This window comes from Cupressus sempervirens, chromosome 11 (genome assembly GCF_028749045.1).
Source record: "Cupressus sempervirens isolate cs-2001-9-10 chromosome 11, ASM2874904v1, whole genome shotgun sequence".
In the NCBI taxonomy this organism is placed as follows: Eukaryota; Viridiplantae; Streptophyta; class Pinopsida; order Cupressales; family Cupressaceae; genus Cupressus; species Cupressus sempervirens.
The window spans coordinates 726,793,424-726,813,498 of NC_143128.1; positions in this window are offsets into that span (position 1 = coordinate 726,793,424).

Genomic DNA, 20,075 nt, shown 5'->3' on the forward strand with positions numbered 1-20,075 from the left:
ATATATTGTTTAAAATACTAAACATAGTGGACTTATTTTGTTATGGCCATAAGCCATTCATCTAAAAGAAACAAATGTTATCCAGGATTACAATCCTCTGATCATTTAACAACATAACAAACATGATAATAAAAGAACATTTCTCTTTGCTGAGAGTCATTTTAAACCAAAAACTAGAAACAAAATGTCTTCCAAAAATATACATAGATAGTTGATCCAATTATTCCCTAGCTCATGTAGCCACTTAGTCATCCATTATTTGTTCCTATAGAAGACCCAAATTGATGTCAAATTTTACATATTAGTATATATTTTAGTGATTACTTCCTATCTTACATTTTATCAATATGTTTTATATCTCTACTACTAAGTGGCATAAATGGGAGCGGAATGACACAGAGTTGGCTGAAAGCATAAATAGAAATATATAAAAATAAAACACACAAATGCACACTGAACATGTTCCCCAATTGAAGGATTGGGCATGTCCTCATGCTTACTAGGTGAACACCCAACATCAATGAACTTTGCTGCAAGATTTCTAGAAAGTGTCATGATACTTGTAATTTTATTAGTGGTAGGCCTCAGTGTAGATAGTTCTTGTATTTGTGTTATTAACCAACTAATAATTTGTAATAGTTGTATAAGGGAAAGATGTTGCACTACTTCAGGAACTGCATGAGTTCTTGAAGCACTATCACTAGGGCTCTATTAGGATGTTGCAGTAATAAAATATTCATCATTAATTTGTGGAGTCTCTATTTCTTGTATTACACCCTTTTCTGGTTGAGGAAGCTCTGCACTTTGTCTTGACTAAATTTCATCACCAACAGAAATACCACTGGCTATTTCTATCACCTTCTCAATGGAAACATTTGGTAGTATTATTGTTGGAATTTCTACAGCTAGTGAGGATATAAGTCTTACCTCCTCTTCAAAAATAGGGTTTTCATTAGGGTTTTCCTAAATTGGGCCTATAACATCATCTTCTTTAGCGATGTCGCTCTCTTCAAATTCCTTTGTAGCTTCCTGCTCATCCTCAACCTCAAATTTTTCCTCAATCTTTGGGTTGACTTGCATCCCCTATTCTATTTGAGCATCCCTATTTCCTTCATCTTCTTACCCTTTTTTTTTTTCTATTTGCATACTTGCCTCCCTCCTTTGAACTTCTTCTACTTATTTCTCTCTCATTTTCTTCAATTAGCCTTGTTTCTTATTTTGCCTAAGTTGTGACCTTTTTTCTCTTGAAAGATGGTTATTTCCCCAAGAGGGTTTTTGAACACTAATGATTTCTACATCTCCAGTGGAATGGGCTACATTGGCTAGTTCCTATAATTTATAAGAAGGCTTCACTTTTGGCTTCTTAGTTTCTAGTAAGGATGAAGGCTTGGCTTGTCATTTTTTAGAAGAACTAGCTTTAAATACTTTAGAAGGTGATTCAGGGTCATTCTCATTGGTAAGAGTAATAAAGGTTTCCCATCCTAGGGTTGTTTGGGTAGATTTTAAGGCATGAATGACAAGTATTTTTATGAGACCATGGTAGGAAAGAGAATCAGTATGCCTTACTCTAAACAAATGACATGACCATTTTAAAGAATGTAATAGATAATAAAATTAACAAGGACCCCATACCATAACTATAGCAAAAGACAAAGATGGCAGGAATAAATATACTTATAATGGCCTTCACATGTGACAAACTAAATAAAAAATTGAGCCACTTCATCCCATGGATCTGGTAGCACTTTGTGGATGATACTCTATCCTTGAGTTGTTTCAACCAATTCTCCCCTTTGAAAGAATTACTTCTTATGGGGCTTTAAATCAACAATCTTAGAAGATCCTATAGGGAAATAAATGTCCCCAATTTGTAGAAGGCTAGATACAATTGTAATAGTTTATAAGTTGACCAAAAATTGTAACCCTCGCACCATGACACTAGTCTCAAGGAAAACTTGGTAGCGACCTCATTACTAGAAGTAAATTCACACAACCACTCACAACACCTTAGCCATCCCCAATGTTCAAATTTTAAAAAAATATCCTCAGAACTTGGTAAATAGAGGAGTGAATTGGGCTCTTTACGAAGATGATGGCCACCACCCATGATCCCAAACAACAATGGTGATTGAAAATACAAAGCAAGAGGTTCCAAAAATGGTAACTAGAAATAAAGGGTTACTCAGGGTGAAAATAAAAAAAGCACATCTACATGAGGTAATAATGGAAAAATTATAGCAAATCTTACTATCATATATGTTGGTACTAAAGGAAGCAGATGAAATAATAGAAACATTAAAGAAAATCTTACTATCATTGAAAGGAGTGGATGAAATAATGACAATGATAGTGGATAGGGCACAAGATGGCAATGAAATGGACTACTTACCCCCCTAATTGAAAGCATCAAACCATCCTAGTATGCCACATAAGTAGAAGAGAAATAAAAGACATTGAAAAAAAATGCAAGCTAAGAAAGTACTTCTTAAGCTGCAGTCCAATATGATGGAGATGATGTCAAAACATGTGCACATGAATGCCAAGGAATGTTGGATCATAATGGCAGATTTGTGAAGATACAGGAAAGACATTGACCAAACACAATCCTACTGGTAGTCGATGAGTAGAAAAAAATAGAAGTCCTATAAAAACATCAGCTATAGGGAAGAGAAAGTGGGACTACAAAAGAAAAAGAGGGTCACATGGACATGAAACACTAGGTGGGAATTAGTAGAGATGTTAGGAACCAAAAAAAAAAGATCGCATGACAAAAGAATCAAGTGTGCCTATTGTAGATCAAAAAAAGTGCATGCTTCCTATAGCAAGAAGAACTAGATGGAAAGAGAAAAAAGAGAGTTTTTTTTGTTTTTTTTTTCCCCCTAATTTTGTTTCTTTTTGGTTTCTTTTCCTTTCTTCTTCTTCTTCTTCTTCTTCTTTTGGGATTTTAATTTCTAGCAATGCTAAAGAGGACGAAAGAGAACCATGGTAAGTTCCTTTGTGATGTCAAAAGAAAAAGCTTCCCTAGAAAGAGGCTTCTTGTAGAGCTTCAGTCTATGACCATTAACGAGGAGCTTGCAAAATTCAAAGTCTATAGTGCAGATTTGAATTGCATGATTATCATAGATGTGCTCAACTTTGTAAGGTCCAAGCCATCATCTATGAAACTTGCCTTTGAAGTCTTGGTATCGGGAGTCATACAAAAGTACCCAATCTCTAGGCTAGAAAGAACACATTGTGTTTTTCATTCCACACTACTTGTTAATTCTGAACAAGTTTGGTATAAAGAAGTGCTTCTTGACATAAATCATCAAGGGAGTTTAGTTGTGTTATGCATTCCTTTTAAGCATTAGAGGGATTCAATTTGAGTTGAAGGGAATTTTGAAGAGTCTTAATCTCAAAATTAATAGGAAGTACAACCTTCTTACCATAAACCAATTCATAAGGGTTTAGACTAGTGGTGGTCTCCCACATGGTGTGATTGGCCCACATGGCCTTAGGAAGCCATGTGGCCCAATCATACTTATGAAGTGCAACCATTTTAGTAAGAATATTCTCCAGTTCCTGATTAGTTACTTCGACTTGTCCATTGGCTTAAGGATGATAAGGTGAACATTTTTTGTGGCAAATTTCATATTCTTTGATTAATGCAACAATTAGTTCTAAAGTAAACTGAGGTCCTTGATTAGTAGTAATCTCAGGTGGAATACCAAAGCAAGTGAAGATCTCAAAATATAAGAATTCAACAACTTTGGTATCTTGAGCATGCTTAAGCACAACCACCTCAACCCACTTTGTGACATAATATGTAAAAACAAGAATATATTCCTTATTTTTAGAAGGCGGGTTGATAGGTCCAATAAAATTGTGACCTCATTTTTCAAAAGGTTCAATAAAGAGCTGAGGGTGAAGTGGAATTTCATCAGAACATGTAGGATGACCCATGCACTAGCATTGGTCACAATGTTGAACATAACGCTTGCAATCCTTATGGAGCATAGTCCAGTAATAACCTATAGTAAGAATCTTTTGAGTAGTCCATTGAGTAGCAAGGGTTCAGTGTGACAGGCATAGAGAATATCAAAGATATTTTCCTTAAGAATACATTGATGCATGATGTTATCAATGTTAGTATAGAATAGAAGACCATTGATCCAAGTATACTATCCACTGAGTCCCACCAACTTATGATGCTCACAAGGAGAGAAGTGTGGTAGAAAATTGCATGTAACCAAATAGTTAGCAATGTTAGCATACCATGGACTTTTGGCAGAAATTGCAAAGAGGTGTTCATCAGGGAACAAGTCATCAACAGGAACAACTTCATTATTAGGTTGTTGTAACTAGGACAAGAAATTTGCAACCACATTTTCTTGACTAGGCTTATTAAGTATAGTGACATCAAATTCTTGTAATAAAAGCAACCACCTAATAACTCTACTAGTTACTACATGTTTATTCATTAAGTATCAAATCATTGAGTGATCAATATGAAAAAACATTTTATAACTAGTAATGTAGTGCCAAAATTTATTAATAGCATAAACAACAACTAAAAATTATTTTCTAGTTATTGTATAATTTACCTCGGCACCAGTGAAGTTCTTGCTAATGTAGTAGATTGAATAGAAGAGGTTGTCTTCCTTTTGTCCAAGTACTGCTCCCATTGAAAAATCAAAAGCATTGGTGTGAATATGGAATGGTAATTCCTAATTAGGACCTCTAAGAATAGGAGTAGTTACAAGCTTGGTCCTAATAGTTTCAAAAGCTTCTTGACACTTAGGGGTCCAAGAGAAAATAACATCTTTAACCAATAGAGAAAACAAAGGACAAGCAATCTTACTAAAGTTTTGAATAAATCTCCTATAATACCAGCATGACCAAGGAAACTTCGAACATCTTTTTGGGTTGAAGGTATGGGGAGGTCTTGAATTATTTGGAACTTTTTGGGATCAACTTGTATACCTTTTGAAGAGATTAAGTGACCTAAAACAATTCCCTTTGTCATCAACATATGACATTTCTCATGGCTTAGAGAAAAATTAGTGTCGATACATCACTTAAGCACTTTCTCTAAGTTATCTTTAGCTTCATAAAAGGTATTTCCATGAATAATAAAATCATCCATATAAAATTCTACATAATCATTAACTAGATTGACAAATATGCTTAATACTATGCATTGGAATGTCGTAGGGGCATTACATTACCCAAAAGGGAGAACATTGTATGTGAAGGTTCCCCATGGACAAGTAAAGGCACTCTTGTCCTAATATTTTGGGGAAATGTGGATGTGATTGTACCCATTGAATCCATCCAAAATAGAGAAGAATTAGTTTCCTACAAGAGTATCTAAAACTTGATCAATAAAAGGTAATGGAAAATGATCCTTCTTAGTAGCCTTATTTAAAGCTTGATAATCAACACAAATATGGCACTTACCATTTTTGTTTGGAACAAAAACCAAAGGAGATACCCACCTGCTATTTGAAATGGGATAAATGAAACCAATATTCAATAGTTTTTGGAGTTCTTCTTTGATGATATCATGCAAGGCATGATTGAGTCTGCATTGTGGTTGTCGAACTAGACAACTTCCTTCTTCTATGTAAATGTGATGGGTACAAGTGTCAGGATGAATACCTAGCATGTCCAGATGCTTCCATGAAAATGCATCTTTATTTTCTTTAAGCAGACATATGAGGTCTTTAACCTTAGCTGGTGTTAACTATGGGTTAATATTGAGGGTACACCCCGGTAGGATCTCCATAGGTTTTGATGATTTAGGAGCACTAATGAGGGGTCTTGATGATGTTTCTAATTTTTCTAAAGACAATAATGGACTATACAAGCATTGATGTGGTAGAAGTTGATGTAACATCAGGAAGTGTTGAATGGATCGAGGATTGCCAACTAAAGGGAAATTCCCAAAAGGAAAGTCAATAGTTGCATGAGAAGGGAAAACCATAGTTTCTAGGATATCATTAGACTCATACCTATTCTAAAGGAAGTTCACTAAAATGGTCTCATTCGTTGTGTCTTCAAAGTACTGTACTTGCCTGATGGTAAGGACTAGAACATAATTGACTGAATCACTACTAGCCCAGATTAGGTCTTCAGTGTCTAACAGTGGTTGAGCAAGAGGATATAAGGTCAAATCTTTTGTTCCCTCACCATTGGAAATAATCATGTTACCTAACTAACAATTAATGTGGGCATTGGCTAGCCAAGGTCTTCCAAGAATGAGAGGATATCCCCCCAACTTAGATTTGGGCTTAAGGATCATAAAATTAGTTGGATAATCCCAACTATCTGTTGGGACTAAAAATTGCATGCTTCATTTTAGTCACATTTCAAATTTTTTGAGAAAATCAAGCCTAGAAATGCTTTGTGAAGCCTATGTACCCCACTGTACCTTTGAGCCCCAAGAGGTGTTTAATGCTTCTAACACCTTCCTTTTAGTGTGTCCACTTTTTCCATGAATTTAAATTGAGATTTCGAGCCATCCCGTGAAGTCTTGTTTTAAGCAATTGTCAAATCTGCAATTTTACCCTAAGTGTCAAATAGCGACCAGAGGCCCAATTTGCTTTTAAATATCTTTTACCCAAGAATGTGTCATGACTAGCCACTTTGGGAGTGTTTAGTTCCATAACAAAGAACCTATTTTTTATCTTTCAAGTCATTTTGAATCCGTTTGACTAGGTTTCAAACCCCTCAAAGTTGGTCATTTACTATTTTGTGCATTTGTGTAGTTGTTCACAATTCTGGGAAGCCCTGTTCGACCAATAATATCTTTGACCCAATTGACCTAAGTGGAGAATTTCTTTTTGCATTGTGTTCCAGGGGTTAGACACTTCATATGTTCCAATTTTGAGATCATGACGAATCCATTTGTTCAATTTGCTAACATGATAAAAAACCCAGTTTATATTGTTTTGTTATGACTAAGGTATCCTGATTGATCCCTACCCCTGTTTGGCACGTTATAACTTTGATCCTGTGATTGGATAGCCTAAATGGATTGTACCATTATGTTGTGTGATAGAAATCCTTGAAGTATGCCAATTCTTAAGTCATGACAAATCCATTTGCATATTTTCATATGTCCATACATTTGCCAAAAATTACTTTTTGACACATTTCTCAGTTAAAATTTCCAAGTGCTTGATTTTGAAAATTCGCTAAATGTGCCCTGTGATTCGTCATGAGCCCAAAACATGGAATTATATTCTCTTCATGGCAAAGAACCTATATCCTAGTTTCCAGAACCCCAAGTGGTCAATAACCCAGTTTTATAATGCCAAACCCGAGCTTAGTTTATTTTTTTAACATTGTTTGCTTGCAGGATAATTGAAGTATGAATGTTTGGCAATTAAAATCTTTTGATTGGAGATTCCTCATGGGCTAAATTTTTTTAGTGTGATAGAGTATGTAGGATTGAACACTCATGCTGATTTTCATGGCCTAGTTACTTGATTGAGTTAGTTTTTACAGCCACCTAGCGAGCCTCCACATAGAAAATCACAATTTGAAGAATTGATTAAAATTTATTAAAGTTAAGGAAACTGAAGGTGTTTTAAATAAGAGAATGGTAATGTTTTGAGTAGATCCGCAAATGCATAGAAGAAAAGAATTTTCTTTTGTTGCATGAAAAATTGGGTGTCAACTTTTATTTAAATGGAAGTTGTTTATGATTTTGGGGAAGTTGTTTCTAAAATAAAGATTTTGGAATAAAGGTAAAATGAAAGATCCTCACATTAGTGTCTTATTCCCAATCTACGCATTAACTCATGGCACCAATTTTCTAGCATGGCCTTTTATAAGGTATGAAGTGCATTTTGCAATAATGTGAATCTAAAGTGGATGCACGGTTGCCAACTTCACCTTTCCATTACATTCTAAATTTACAAAACAAGAAGCTCTACGCATTCAAAATAGAGGATAGCAATTAAACAAAGACTCAGCTCCATGCAATCAAAGTAAAAGCTCCTCACACTAGAATGAAGAAAATAACCATGACAATGGAGAATAGGTAGTGATTTAATGTTAAACAATCACAATCAATGCCAAAGGAAAATGTTTTTAAAAGCAGGGTTAGCCTACACAAAAAGAAACCCAATGTCAGCAAGAAGGGAAGCTTCATGCTTATCAAATAAAGATCCAATGTGTATACAAGTGGAATACCAACACGCTGGAACAGGGAGCCTACGGTTTTTGAGTTGGAGAGCTTCAAAAGCTTCAAAGAATGCAATCCACGCATTATAAAAAGACCCAATGCATTAAAAGAAGACTCCCATGTATACAAAAAGACTTGTGGTCAATGAAGATAAAGCCACTCAACAAGGGAATCCACAACAAAGAAGATCTCAAAGCCATCCATGCCATATCAGTAGAGCCTCACACATGTAACTAGAGGTTGCTCCACACATTTAAAAAAAAAAAAAAAAAATTCTCCACACCATTAAGAAAATGCCAAGTTCAAAGCTCATACCAAGTCAAAGAAAATAGCTAAATAAAGTGAGCAGTAGACATTTTCAAATGGAGTCCACAATTTTTCAAATTGGGGACAAGCCTTAGAGACATCACGAGTAGATTGCCCATCCAAGAAGCCATTTGCATGATAGTAGGGTAAACTCATTGAAACAGAGTCCCATTGCACAATGGAAAATAAAAGGTGTAAAAATGATTATCCCACATGCTCGGCGGGTAAAGACTTTTACTTCTTTAAATACAACTCTTAACAATACATAAGATGTCAAATAAAAAGTGCCTTTTAAAGGAAAAGCTCTAGGTGGGGTTCTTGCGGATAACATCAACAGATTGTAGTGTATTAATTTTACACAAAGATGCGGACATGATGAGTTGGCACCTAAATTGGAAATCACAGGAGATGCTGCCATGTGGCAGATCGAACGACGCTCACTTCCTCGCATTATCAAGATGTGAGGAGGATAAAAAATGCAAGAAAGTGGGTTGTTGACACATGGAAATATGATCTCCAGGTGCAGTGATGTGGTGAGGACATGCAGGTTTAGGCGGGCGCACAAGATCGCGCTACGTGGCAGATCCAACGGTATCCACAATTTTGCATTATGAAGATGCAGGGTGGTTAAATAATGCGAGAATGTCAGAAGGTGACACATGGCACTAGGTCTCGAGAGTGATGAGGTGGCATCTGATGAACAATGGTCGACCAATCAAAGGTTGCCATGTGGTAGAAAGGCTAGTCAACTTTGGGTTGACTCGAAATTGGAGGCATAGGGGATGAAAATTAAAATGATTTAAAAAATTTCTCATTTTTAAAAATTATTTTCAAAATGATACGATCATGATTTAAATTTCAAAAAGGGGATTGTTTCTAAAGTTTTAACTTCAGAGTTTAAAAAAATTTTCAAAAATAAATTTAAAAAACAATGAGTTGCAGACTTGAACTTTTATAACAAAGGAGCATTTTTCAAATCGACTTTCTGGGTATTTTTGAGAGGCTAGATATGCACTCCAATATACCACTGAAACTGAGAAGATCTAAATTTTCTAAATATGAGATTAGTTTTTGCACAGGTAGTAATCTGTTCAAGCTATAAGGAGATTTGTCTCAGGTACCTAACTTGCAACTGAATTTAGGCATCAAAGCTCAGAACTTATTTCTAACAAGTTAATGACTTGAAATATCAGTAAAAGATAATGGAAATGTAGCTAGGGTCAAATTTTTTTAGATTTACTCAGTAAAAAACTTATTTTCACTAGCATCTTCATGAGGCAAATCAAATATTTTGGCAAGTAAAGGGTTTCATCATTTCAACAGAGATATTTTGCAAGTCAGTAACAAAAATGATGAAACAAGATTAGATCAGAATGGGAGATGGAAGGAAGAAGTTATTCAGTTACAGAGTATTGCATTTCAAATGGACACTTGTCACTTGAAGATCTTATCCAACATTCTTTCCTTTGCTATATCTTTCTATCTTTCATTCTTTCTAGGGGTTCTATTTTTTTGTTACTATGAAACCATTTTTGGTAGGAAATTTTCAATCATTCTATGAGACCACTTCTTTGGATCCAGAACTATGATTCCACCTCCATTCTTCAGCAATTTCTTCTCATGTGAATAGTAGTAGTGCAAATAATATAGATAGTTCTAATATGTTAGGTTGTTTAATGTTTTAATTTCATGCATTTGATTGTATTGTTTCAAGGAAATGAATACATATGAGCAAGCATTTCATTAGTTTCATTCTGGTTCTCATCTCCTGTCTCGGTAATCTGTAGTCTTATGTGGTCTTGGAACAAAGAGTTGAGATCAATTTGCTTCCCCTTTAGGTTGTATGTCTGATATATTTTACTGTTGGAACAAAGTGCCAAGTAAATGCTTGATGTGTTTGATAGGGTTACTGGTTATGTTGAGAAGGATATTTTGTGAGAATGAGATTTGAATAAACACCGATGTCTAAATCACAAGGTGATTAGATAGATCTGATATCTAGGTATACAAAATATGTCCTGATGTCACAGATGTATGTTTTGAATTCATGGAATTTCCCAATGGATTAGGCACTGGTCAGTTATAGTATCACTTGTTATATTGCTACATGTTTGAGGATTTGTTGAAACTCAACATCAATAATCAAACGCTTTTCCCCTTTCATGTTGAAGAGCTATAATAGAATGCCCCCACTCAGCTTATGAGGTTCCTAGATCTACATTTAGCTATTGTAGATTGATATTATTTCATGAGTTACTAGAAGATATAAGGGTTTTTATCTGCATCATATTAGATTCAGTGTATGCTTTGATAACTGGTACCATATAAAGAATCTATAGGTCTACCCACCTAGGTTTTGTAGAGCTTGAAGAAGAAGAATGGTCATGCCTTATAGTTGGCCTGATGTCTGAATGGGCATGTTGAAAATGGGAGTTAGCTGCCCCTAGATGTGTTTTGTTCTCATTAGGGTAATTGAAAACCGGTAACATTTTCAAACACCAACACTATCAATGGAAAGAATGACATCTTCTATAACCCCCTCTAGTTTGACTAATGATCGATCAACCATTTAAAGTAATGTAGGAGTAGGTCTAAGTCCATCCATGGATAATCTTATTTTTGTTTCATTGGTCATTACATTTATAGTAGCACCTAAATGTATAAGTGTATTACGAATAAAAATTGTACCAATACTTACTCGAATGATAGGACTACCAAGATCTACATGTTTTGGAATGCCAACACTTCCCAACATTAGTTCTGCTAGTTGTCCAATAACTTGAACAATCTTTGGGTCCTCATTCTTTTTATATCATTAGGTGCATAACTCACATACCATTTAATTGTACACCAAAATATCCTTAAGAGCCTTTAAAAGAGGAATTTTGATTTTAACATTGCGTAATTTATTTAAAATATCAAACTTAGAATGTGTTGGTTCTTTAAGCTCTGGCTTATGAAAGAATCGGTCAGGAAAGGGAGGTTCTTTTTCTAACTCCTCTTTACGTTCATCAAGGACCTCTATAATAGTAGGTCCTTTAAGAGCCTTCCTAGATCTAAGGTGTACACCATCCAACTCAACCATGTTAACAGGATAGGTAGGAAAATTAACCATCTCACTATGATAGAGCAATTGAGTGGGTTTATTATTAGAATTTGGATTTGGTTGAGTTGGCATGGATGTGGATTTAGGTATTTGTGGTGGATTTGGAGGTGGATTCAAAGATGATGGAGGTATGGGAGGAAGAAATTTTTAAGGTTGTTGATACGAGTTTATCATTGGTGGTGGAGGAAATTATTGTTGTGCAAGATAAGGTTGTGTATAAGGTTACAGAGGTAGATATGACAGTTGTGGAGGTGGATACAAAGATTGTGTCCTCCATGCCTAATTCCATGGTTGTGTACTAGGTTGAAAATTTTGGGACCATTTTTGATAAGGTTGGGGTTGTTGATAACCTCCATACCATGGACCTTGGTTAGAGAATTGTTGAGATGGTCCAGGAAAATATTCATTGGAGAACCTATAGGTAAAAAATGGCATCATGGAGCCATATAGTAAACTAGTTCTTTGATATATTTCATAGGAATCATCCCTTCAGGGAGAGGTCATAGCGTTGAAGTCTTTCTAGCTTCCTCGAGTGATGCTACATGAGTCCAATTATAAGGACAATCTTCCGATCCATGCTTCTTATGACATGTTGGACAAAATATTGTTAAGGCCTTTTCAACTTCCTCATGTTTCTCACAAGAACACAAAGTGTCAATTTGTTTGCCCATATAATTTAATAAGTTAGTTTTAAGATCTTCAAGTAAATTACTAGTTTTACACTTGGAGATACCTGATGTATTACCCATAGTAGAAAACTTACTTGAGTTCTCATGAATAGATCGATGAGACTGTGAATAGTTCCTGCATATATCACAAATCTCTTCAAAACACATTTTAGAAATATCACCTTTACCAATCAAATTTAAGGCATCCATGGTTTCATTACAAATCCCTCTTAAGAATAGCATCTAAATGGTGTCTGTAGTTAAATTAGGATGCCTTGAGCATTTTAAGCTAAAGGCAAAAGGTTCTAAGAAATCTTCAACAAAATCTTCTTCTCATTGAGTCATGCAAAAGATTTCATCCCATACTTCCTTGATCTTATAATAATCCTAATATTTTTCTAGAAAAGCATCTTTCATTTGGTTCCATGTTATAATTTCCCTAAGACTCATAAACCATCATAATGCAACATCTTTCAAGGTAGCTAGAAAGAGATTTAGTTTTTGTGTATCACTTTGATAATCAAAGCTATTACAAAGGACATCAAATTCAAATAGGAACATATCGGGATCCTTGGAGACCTCTAAATATTGGAAGTGTTGACTGAGGGACATTTTTCATAGGAGCATTATCCTCAGGAGGCTAAATAGGAAATTCAAAGGTCATATTGTGTTGAACAATTGCATTCCCATTATATCCAACATCATTTCCTCTTGCATTATTGTTTTCAATATTTTCAACCATGACTTCTTCCAAAAATTTGGTTGCCCAAGGTGTATAATATGTTTTAAAGGGTTGTTCTAGAGATTTTGGAGGCTTACTACACCTAATTTTGTATGACTTTGTGAATTGTTCAGAAATTTCAGAAGGTGTAGTAGGAGAGGTGGATTGAGAAGATGACTGGATTCTAACTTCGTTCTTTGGTTTGATTTCAATGGTTGATGGATTTTTCTCTTTTTGTGGTATATGAATTTTTGTACTACCTACTGATTCTTTCTTAATAAATCTACCTTGACCATCTCTAAGCCTATACATGCACCTAAATGATTTACTACAGTGGAAACTAAAGGTACTATCCTAAATAGGGTCGACAATTTCTCAAGATTTCTTAAGGGTTCATTGTTCCTATCTTGACCTAATATAATTTCATGCCTTTAATATCTCTCCCTAGCAATGGTGCCAAAAATTTTGGGTAAAAATGAGGTTCAATTTGATGATATATTTATGGATGTGATTGAATCAAAAGAATACCCTAAGAATTTCAATTCAGGAATCATAAACTTGCGAGAGATATAACAACTATTTACTCAAAGGGTGAAGATAATAAATCAAGTTGCTTTTGGAATGCAATTTTCTATGTGCTAAAAAACTAAGGAGTTTTAAATTACTCAAATTGAAATCCACACATTAAAATTGAAACTAGAAAGGAATTCAAATTCAATATATTTTCAAATTTAATCTAAAGTATGTAATAATCACACATTTAAATGATTTAAACATTGAATATTGTGCTTTATGAATATTTCAATTAAGAATTAAAGTGAACTTGAGTTATTACACTGGTTGCAATAGGAAGCTAGTTATAATAGTATGGAGCCAAGGTAACAAAATATGATAGGAAGTGAAATGCAATAGAAAGTTTAAGGAGAGGTAGCATGAAGTGTAGTGAAATGTGATAAGAAGTTCAAGAAAAAGTGGGAGAAAGTGTAGTGAAATGCAACAAGAATATTGCAACAGAGAGTATAACAAAGTATGACAACTCAAAAGTGGGTAATTTGTTTACTTAGTACTAAAGTAGGAAAATAATGATAGGCCACAGGGAAATGGCCATGACCCATTATTTTAATAAACAACCAAGTCTTTAATAATTTAAATAGAATTAATCACATGGGACACACTATGCATATTTAAGGATGTTTGCATATATAATTAAATGAAATAACTAATAATGCATTCAAACCCACAATGTAAATCAAAATGGTCTCACAAGGATTCTCCAAGAGGGGGTCCTTCGTCCAGTCCAATTGGTGAGCATACAACTAACAAAAAATTGCCAAGATTGATTTAGAACAGATTCCAATAGTAATATAAAGGATTTTACAATGTTCTTGATACATAAATGTCTTCCTTATATGTCTTCATATGATCATGTATATACTTATATACTATTTAAAATACTAAACCTAGTAGACTTAGTTTGTTATGGCCATAAGCCATTCATCTAAAAGAAACAAATGCTATCCAGGCTTACAAGCCTCTGATTGTTCAACATCATAACAAACATGATAATAAAAGAACATTATTCTTTGCTGAGAGTTATTTAAAACTAAAAAATAGAAACAAAATGTCTACCAAAAATAGACATATATAGCTGATCCAATCATTCCTCAACTCTTGTAGACATTCAGTCATCCATTGTTTGTTCCTATAGAAGACCCAAACTGATGTCAAATTTTACATATTGGTAGATATTTTAGTGGTTACTTCCTAGCTTACATTTTATCAATATTTTTAAATCTCTACTACTAAGCGGCATAAATGGGAGTGGAATGAAATAGAGTTGGGTGGAAGCATTCATAGAAATATATTAAAAAAAAACACAAATGCACACCCATCACAAATAATTTCTATACTTTTATGGAGGTATGATTGCTGATGAAGATGTCATAAATCAAGTTGCAAATCAATAGCAAGTTCCAGTGATTGCAGAGTCACATACTATGAATGCTGAGTTGAATTCAGGAATCGAGCTACATTTAGGTGTCAAGTTACAAAATGAATCTGAGTCACATTCTAATTCTAAAATTAGTGTACATGAAAGAGATGTTGAACTACCTGATATAGATGTACATAGTGATTCAAAAGTTGAGAGACCAAATGTAGAAGCCAGAGCTAAACCATGATTGTCTATGTATGTCAAGAGACATCATCTTGTTGTAGAAATCATTGGAGATAAAGATGCTAGACCAATGACAAGGAACAAGTTGAGAAATGATACATATTTTTTGAGCACACAAAAACCCAAAACAGTGAAAGATTCCTTAGAAGATGTGGACTGGAGAAAAACCATGGAAGAAGAGATTGAACAAATTGAGAAAAAAAGACATGGACTCTAGTTCCTAGACCAAAAGACAAAAATGTGATTGATACCAAGTGGGTATATAGAAACAAGTTGGGTGAAAATGGTGAATTCATAAGGAACAAGGAAAAATTAGTTTGTAAAGGATATGCATAGGAAGAAGGGATTGATGCAGTGCCTTTCGTGTCTACAATTTGTATCTTGTCTATTTTGATTTGAGAGATACTTGATACTCTTATTATAGGTACTTTGAGATGACTTGAGGGTCAAATGTTATACTTTGATTCAGTACCATAGATGCTTTAATGCTATGTTATTCAATTTATCATATTTGCATGTTGATGCCATTTTGAGATGACAGTAGATCTATGATGATATCTAATTATCTAGTTGTAGATGCTAAAAAATGGTTTGCATCTACGGTTTCATCACTTCTTCATACTAATTTGTCCCATTTTCTCATTCTACTAGCTTCAATCTTTTGGCCAAAATTGATCATACTTTTTCATTTGTATCCTTTTTCACATCAATTCAAAATCATTTCATATCACTCAAAATCACCCCAAATCAACTTGGAATCACTCAAAATTGCCCCAAATATACTCAAAATCACTTAGAATCAGTCCTAATCAACTTGAAACATATTAAACATCCCAAATCAATCATCATTTATTCAATCCTAGGCATTTTTGTGGCTTTCAATGTCTTTGAAACCTATCAACCTATCAATCTTATCAATCTGACCTTAGTACTGTCGCAACTCTTAATGCTAGGTCAAACTATTATTCAACATATATGATCTTTGACATTGTTGAGGCTTCCAATGTCAAATCACTGCATTATCAACCATTTTAATAATATTGACAATGTCCGTCAATGTTATTATGATTAATCTTATCAATCAACCTTAATCCTATAGCATTTGAAATGTCAGTTAAATGTCACATATCAATCAATTCATATCATGTATCCTTGGCATGTTATCAACTTCAATCAATCAATTTGACCATGGCTTTGGTCTAGTTGTCATCATCTCATTCGATCTATATCATCATCACATTTTCATCAAAGGATATGATTGCATTCATTTAATCAGTTTGGCCAATCATTTACTAATTTTCTCTATAGGATTAAATAACCCATAATTTAATCCTATTATTCTTCCTAATTATCATCCTCAATTAGTTAATTTTATTAGTTAATTGATTCATTATCCATAAACCATGGAAATTCTTAATTTCCTAAGTTTTATTTTTCATCATTAATTCCATTTTCTACTAATTCTTATTTTGTGGAATGAAAGGATTTTTAATTCAAATATTCCATAAAATATTGCATCATAGTGACACTTGGATATGACACCTGATGGATTCTCCTTTGACACTTGGATAAGATTTGTCATAATCAAATATTCTTATTCTCTCACACACGTCCATATTTGGCTCATTTGTCATAGATTCTTGGCTTTAAGTGGGTTGAGGTGTCTTATGACATGTCATAGATTCTCTTCCACCTTTAGCCAAGTTTGACTTCCATGCATCATAGAATCTTACAATTGGCATATTTTATCATATGCATCATGGATTCTCAAAGGAATCTCTTGCCACATCACATATCTAAGGGTGACAAATCTAATGCTCTCACCTTGATTGTTGATTATAAAATGGACACTCTTTCTCTCATTTTTGGTCTTAATGCTCGAGTCTGGAAAAAGTCCTTATATTCTTAGCTCCTAATTCTCGAGTCTTTGAGTCCCTAGTTTCTTTGCATTTTGCATTCTTTCTCTCACACTAAAATCACACTTCTAGTATTCTCATGGCATCGTCCATATCATAGACTTTTGCTTCGATAGTGTGTGCACTATAGGCAAGATTGGAGCCACAATCATTTGGAGAAGAAAGAAGGACATGGGAGCTACAAACAAACAAGGGGGTTTCTAATTTTGTGTTTGATTCTTTTGATTAGTTTGGATTTCATGGTAGACTAGTGGGTCCTAACATATGTTGATTGAGTTTTGTGATTTTCTCATAGTATGTTATGCATTTAACCCATTTTCTAGGTCCTACATTTTGGTGAACCTGACGTGAACATGCTTATCTAACTTGGGTTTTCTTTTTTTGTGCTTGTAGGTGCAAGGAAGGAGCTCACTTGGAAGGGTATAATTACTATCTACTCTTCTTTTTCACACTTGGATAGTTTAGGGGGCCCATTAACATGCTTATATGCTCTTGTTTCATGCATTCTATTAGCTTGCTGTCCTAGGGTGCACTCTGCTTTGTTAGGGCACACTTGGGACCCCTAGGAGTAGTTTTAGGAGTTTGGAAGCCACCAAAACCCCTTTCTACTATTTCTAACTTATCAAACACATCCAAAATTTACCAACTACATAATTGATGTAATCTACACTATTTGGGTGCACTTGGTAGTAGAGGTGTCAAAACTTTTTAGTTTTCGGGTCTTGATTAGGCACCATATCCCCACAGTTTGCACCTAACCTCACAACTGCACCCTAAAACTACCAACTGCACTCAACTAGGCCCCAACTATTTCATTGATGTATTCTACATTATTCAAGTGCACTTGGGGGTCTTCTGAGCCATTTTGGCCTTCTGGGTTGCAATATGCTCTATCAGAACACACCTGGTTCACCAAAAAAAACACATACATTAATAAAAATGTGTATAAGGTTTTTATTTTCTTCTAGAACATAGCTTAGATGATTTTTTGTTACTAATGGTCCACTTGCAACATGTGGAAATCATGGGATGAAGACATGATCATAATTGAGTACTAATGCTTTGTTTGTAGGATGTTGTTGAAGACCATTGTGTGCTTGTCAAAACCATGTGTGTGGATTTCCTAGACTAGATAACACTTTGTTTGGTGCTTAAAATGAACTTTTTCTTTTCTGCCTAGCATGTCTATAGTGTTTATATCCCTAGGAGTTACATTGGATGTATCCTCTCCCCTCGCCATTTATGGATCTTGGGTGTAAGAGAAATCTGTGTAACTTCTATAGGAGCCTTGCCTTTGACCAATATACATGATATTGGGTATGGCAGGGAATGACCTTAGAGCAGTAACGAGCCAAAAGCCAGGTCAATGTTCTAGCCACTATATAAAATTCAATTACGATGAAAGCTATGTCAGTGGTATTGCTGCGTGCTAACTCTCCTCCAGTATCGTTGAGGTGCATCAAACCCCGATTCTCGGGGTTGGGAGACCTTCTGTGGAAGGTTGTCATTCACTTGCTGAAAGGAATTCCCGTACTAAAAACCATCTTTTAGTGGCCAAAATCCTTTCTATCCACTAGCTTAAGGGGTCACCCATGGCCATGAAGACATCCTACATTCTCGCGGTCCTTAGTAGAGGCAACAATCCCTTGGGAAGTCATGCCCCTTGGGAACTAAATTTTGGTAGCCCCGAGAAGTGAGTGTGCTATAAGAGGGAGCCTATGGTGCCAAGATCCTAAGTTTTCTACTCTGGATAAGTGTGGTTGAACTTTGATTCAAGTAGGAATTTAGTGGATACAGTCCTAAAAGCCTAGGTTGTGGTGTGCTTGTTCACTTTTAACAACAACTATTCTTGTCTTAATGTGTCTTGCATGTGTGTAAAACATAATCAAGATAATAAACAACATTAAAATTTACACCTTGGAAACTTGAAAACACTTCTCCAAACATTACACATTGTCAAAAAATTTCAACATTTCTCCGAACTTTGTAAACTTTGGTTCAACACATTCAAACTTTGGAAACCATGGTGATTTGTGCTCCTAACTGTGCTTGGCAAAATGTAGATCTCATCCTTGCATAAGACTCCACTTACCTTCACCCTAGTCTAGGCCTCATACTTGCATCATATAGACTTCATATTGCACCTTTTAGTCCTCCTTTTACATCCATTACCTTTCATATTGCATCCATTTGGGTTTAGTTTACCTCCCGTAGTTTTTTGCATTTCCATCTCAAAATCAGCACTTTGGATCCACCACCTTGCCTCTTTGCATACCTATTCATAATATTGACCACTTTAACCATCATTTTGGGTGTCCTAATCATCATTTTGAGCATTCATACTAGCCTTAACATTGTCCCCTACTATTTACCTCTCTGTGACATCAATCTTGAAATCGTAGCTCCTAGAATTGCCTTAAATTCAACCTAGTTTACCAACTGCGTCCTAAAATTACCAACTACATCATTGACATAGTCTACACTATCTAGTCACACTTGGTGGTCCTCAAACCCAGTTTTGAATTCCATATAACATTCTAGGACTTCAACTATGTCTTTAGGTACCTAGTTAGCTCCCCTTACACTAGCTTGCCTAGATGTGCATTCTACATCACCTAGTCTTTAGTATCTTCACTTAGGACATCATTTATTAGGCCATAACCTCTATTTTTCATCCCCCAACCCATCCTAACATCAAACCTAGCACCTTAGCTTCTTGACATATCAGTTTGGCAACCATACCCTTAAGAATCAACAAACCTTTATTTTAGCTTACCAACTGCACCCAAAAACTACCAACTACATCCAAAACTTACCAACTACATAATTGACATAGTATGCACTATTAGGGTTCACTTTGGCACTTGCATGACCATTTTAGGCCCCCAAACTGCACTTTAGGACCCCAAAACTGCATATAGGACCCCCTATACCTCCTCATTCTGCACTTGACCCAAAATTGCATCTTGCACCCAAAATCCCATTTTGCATCATAGGCATTGTCCATAT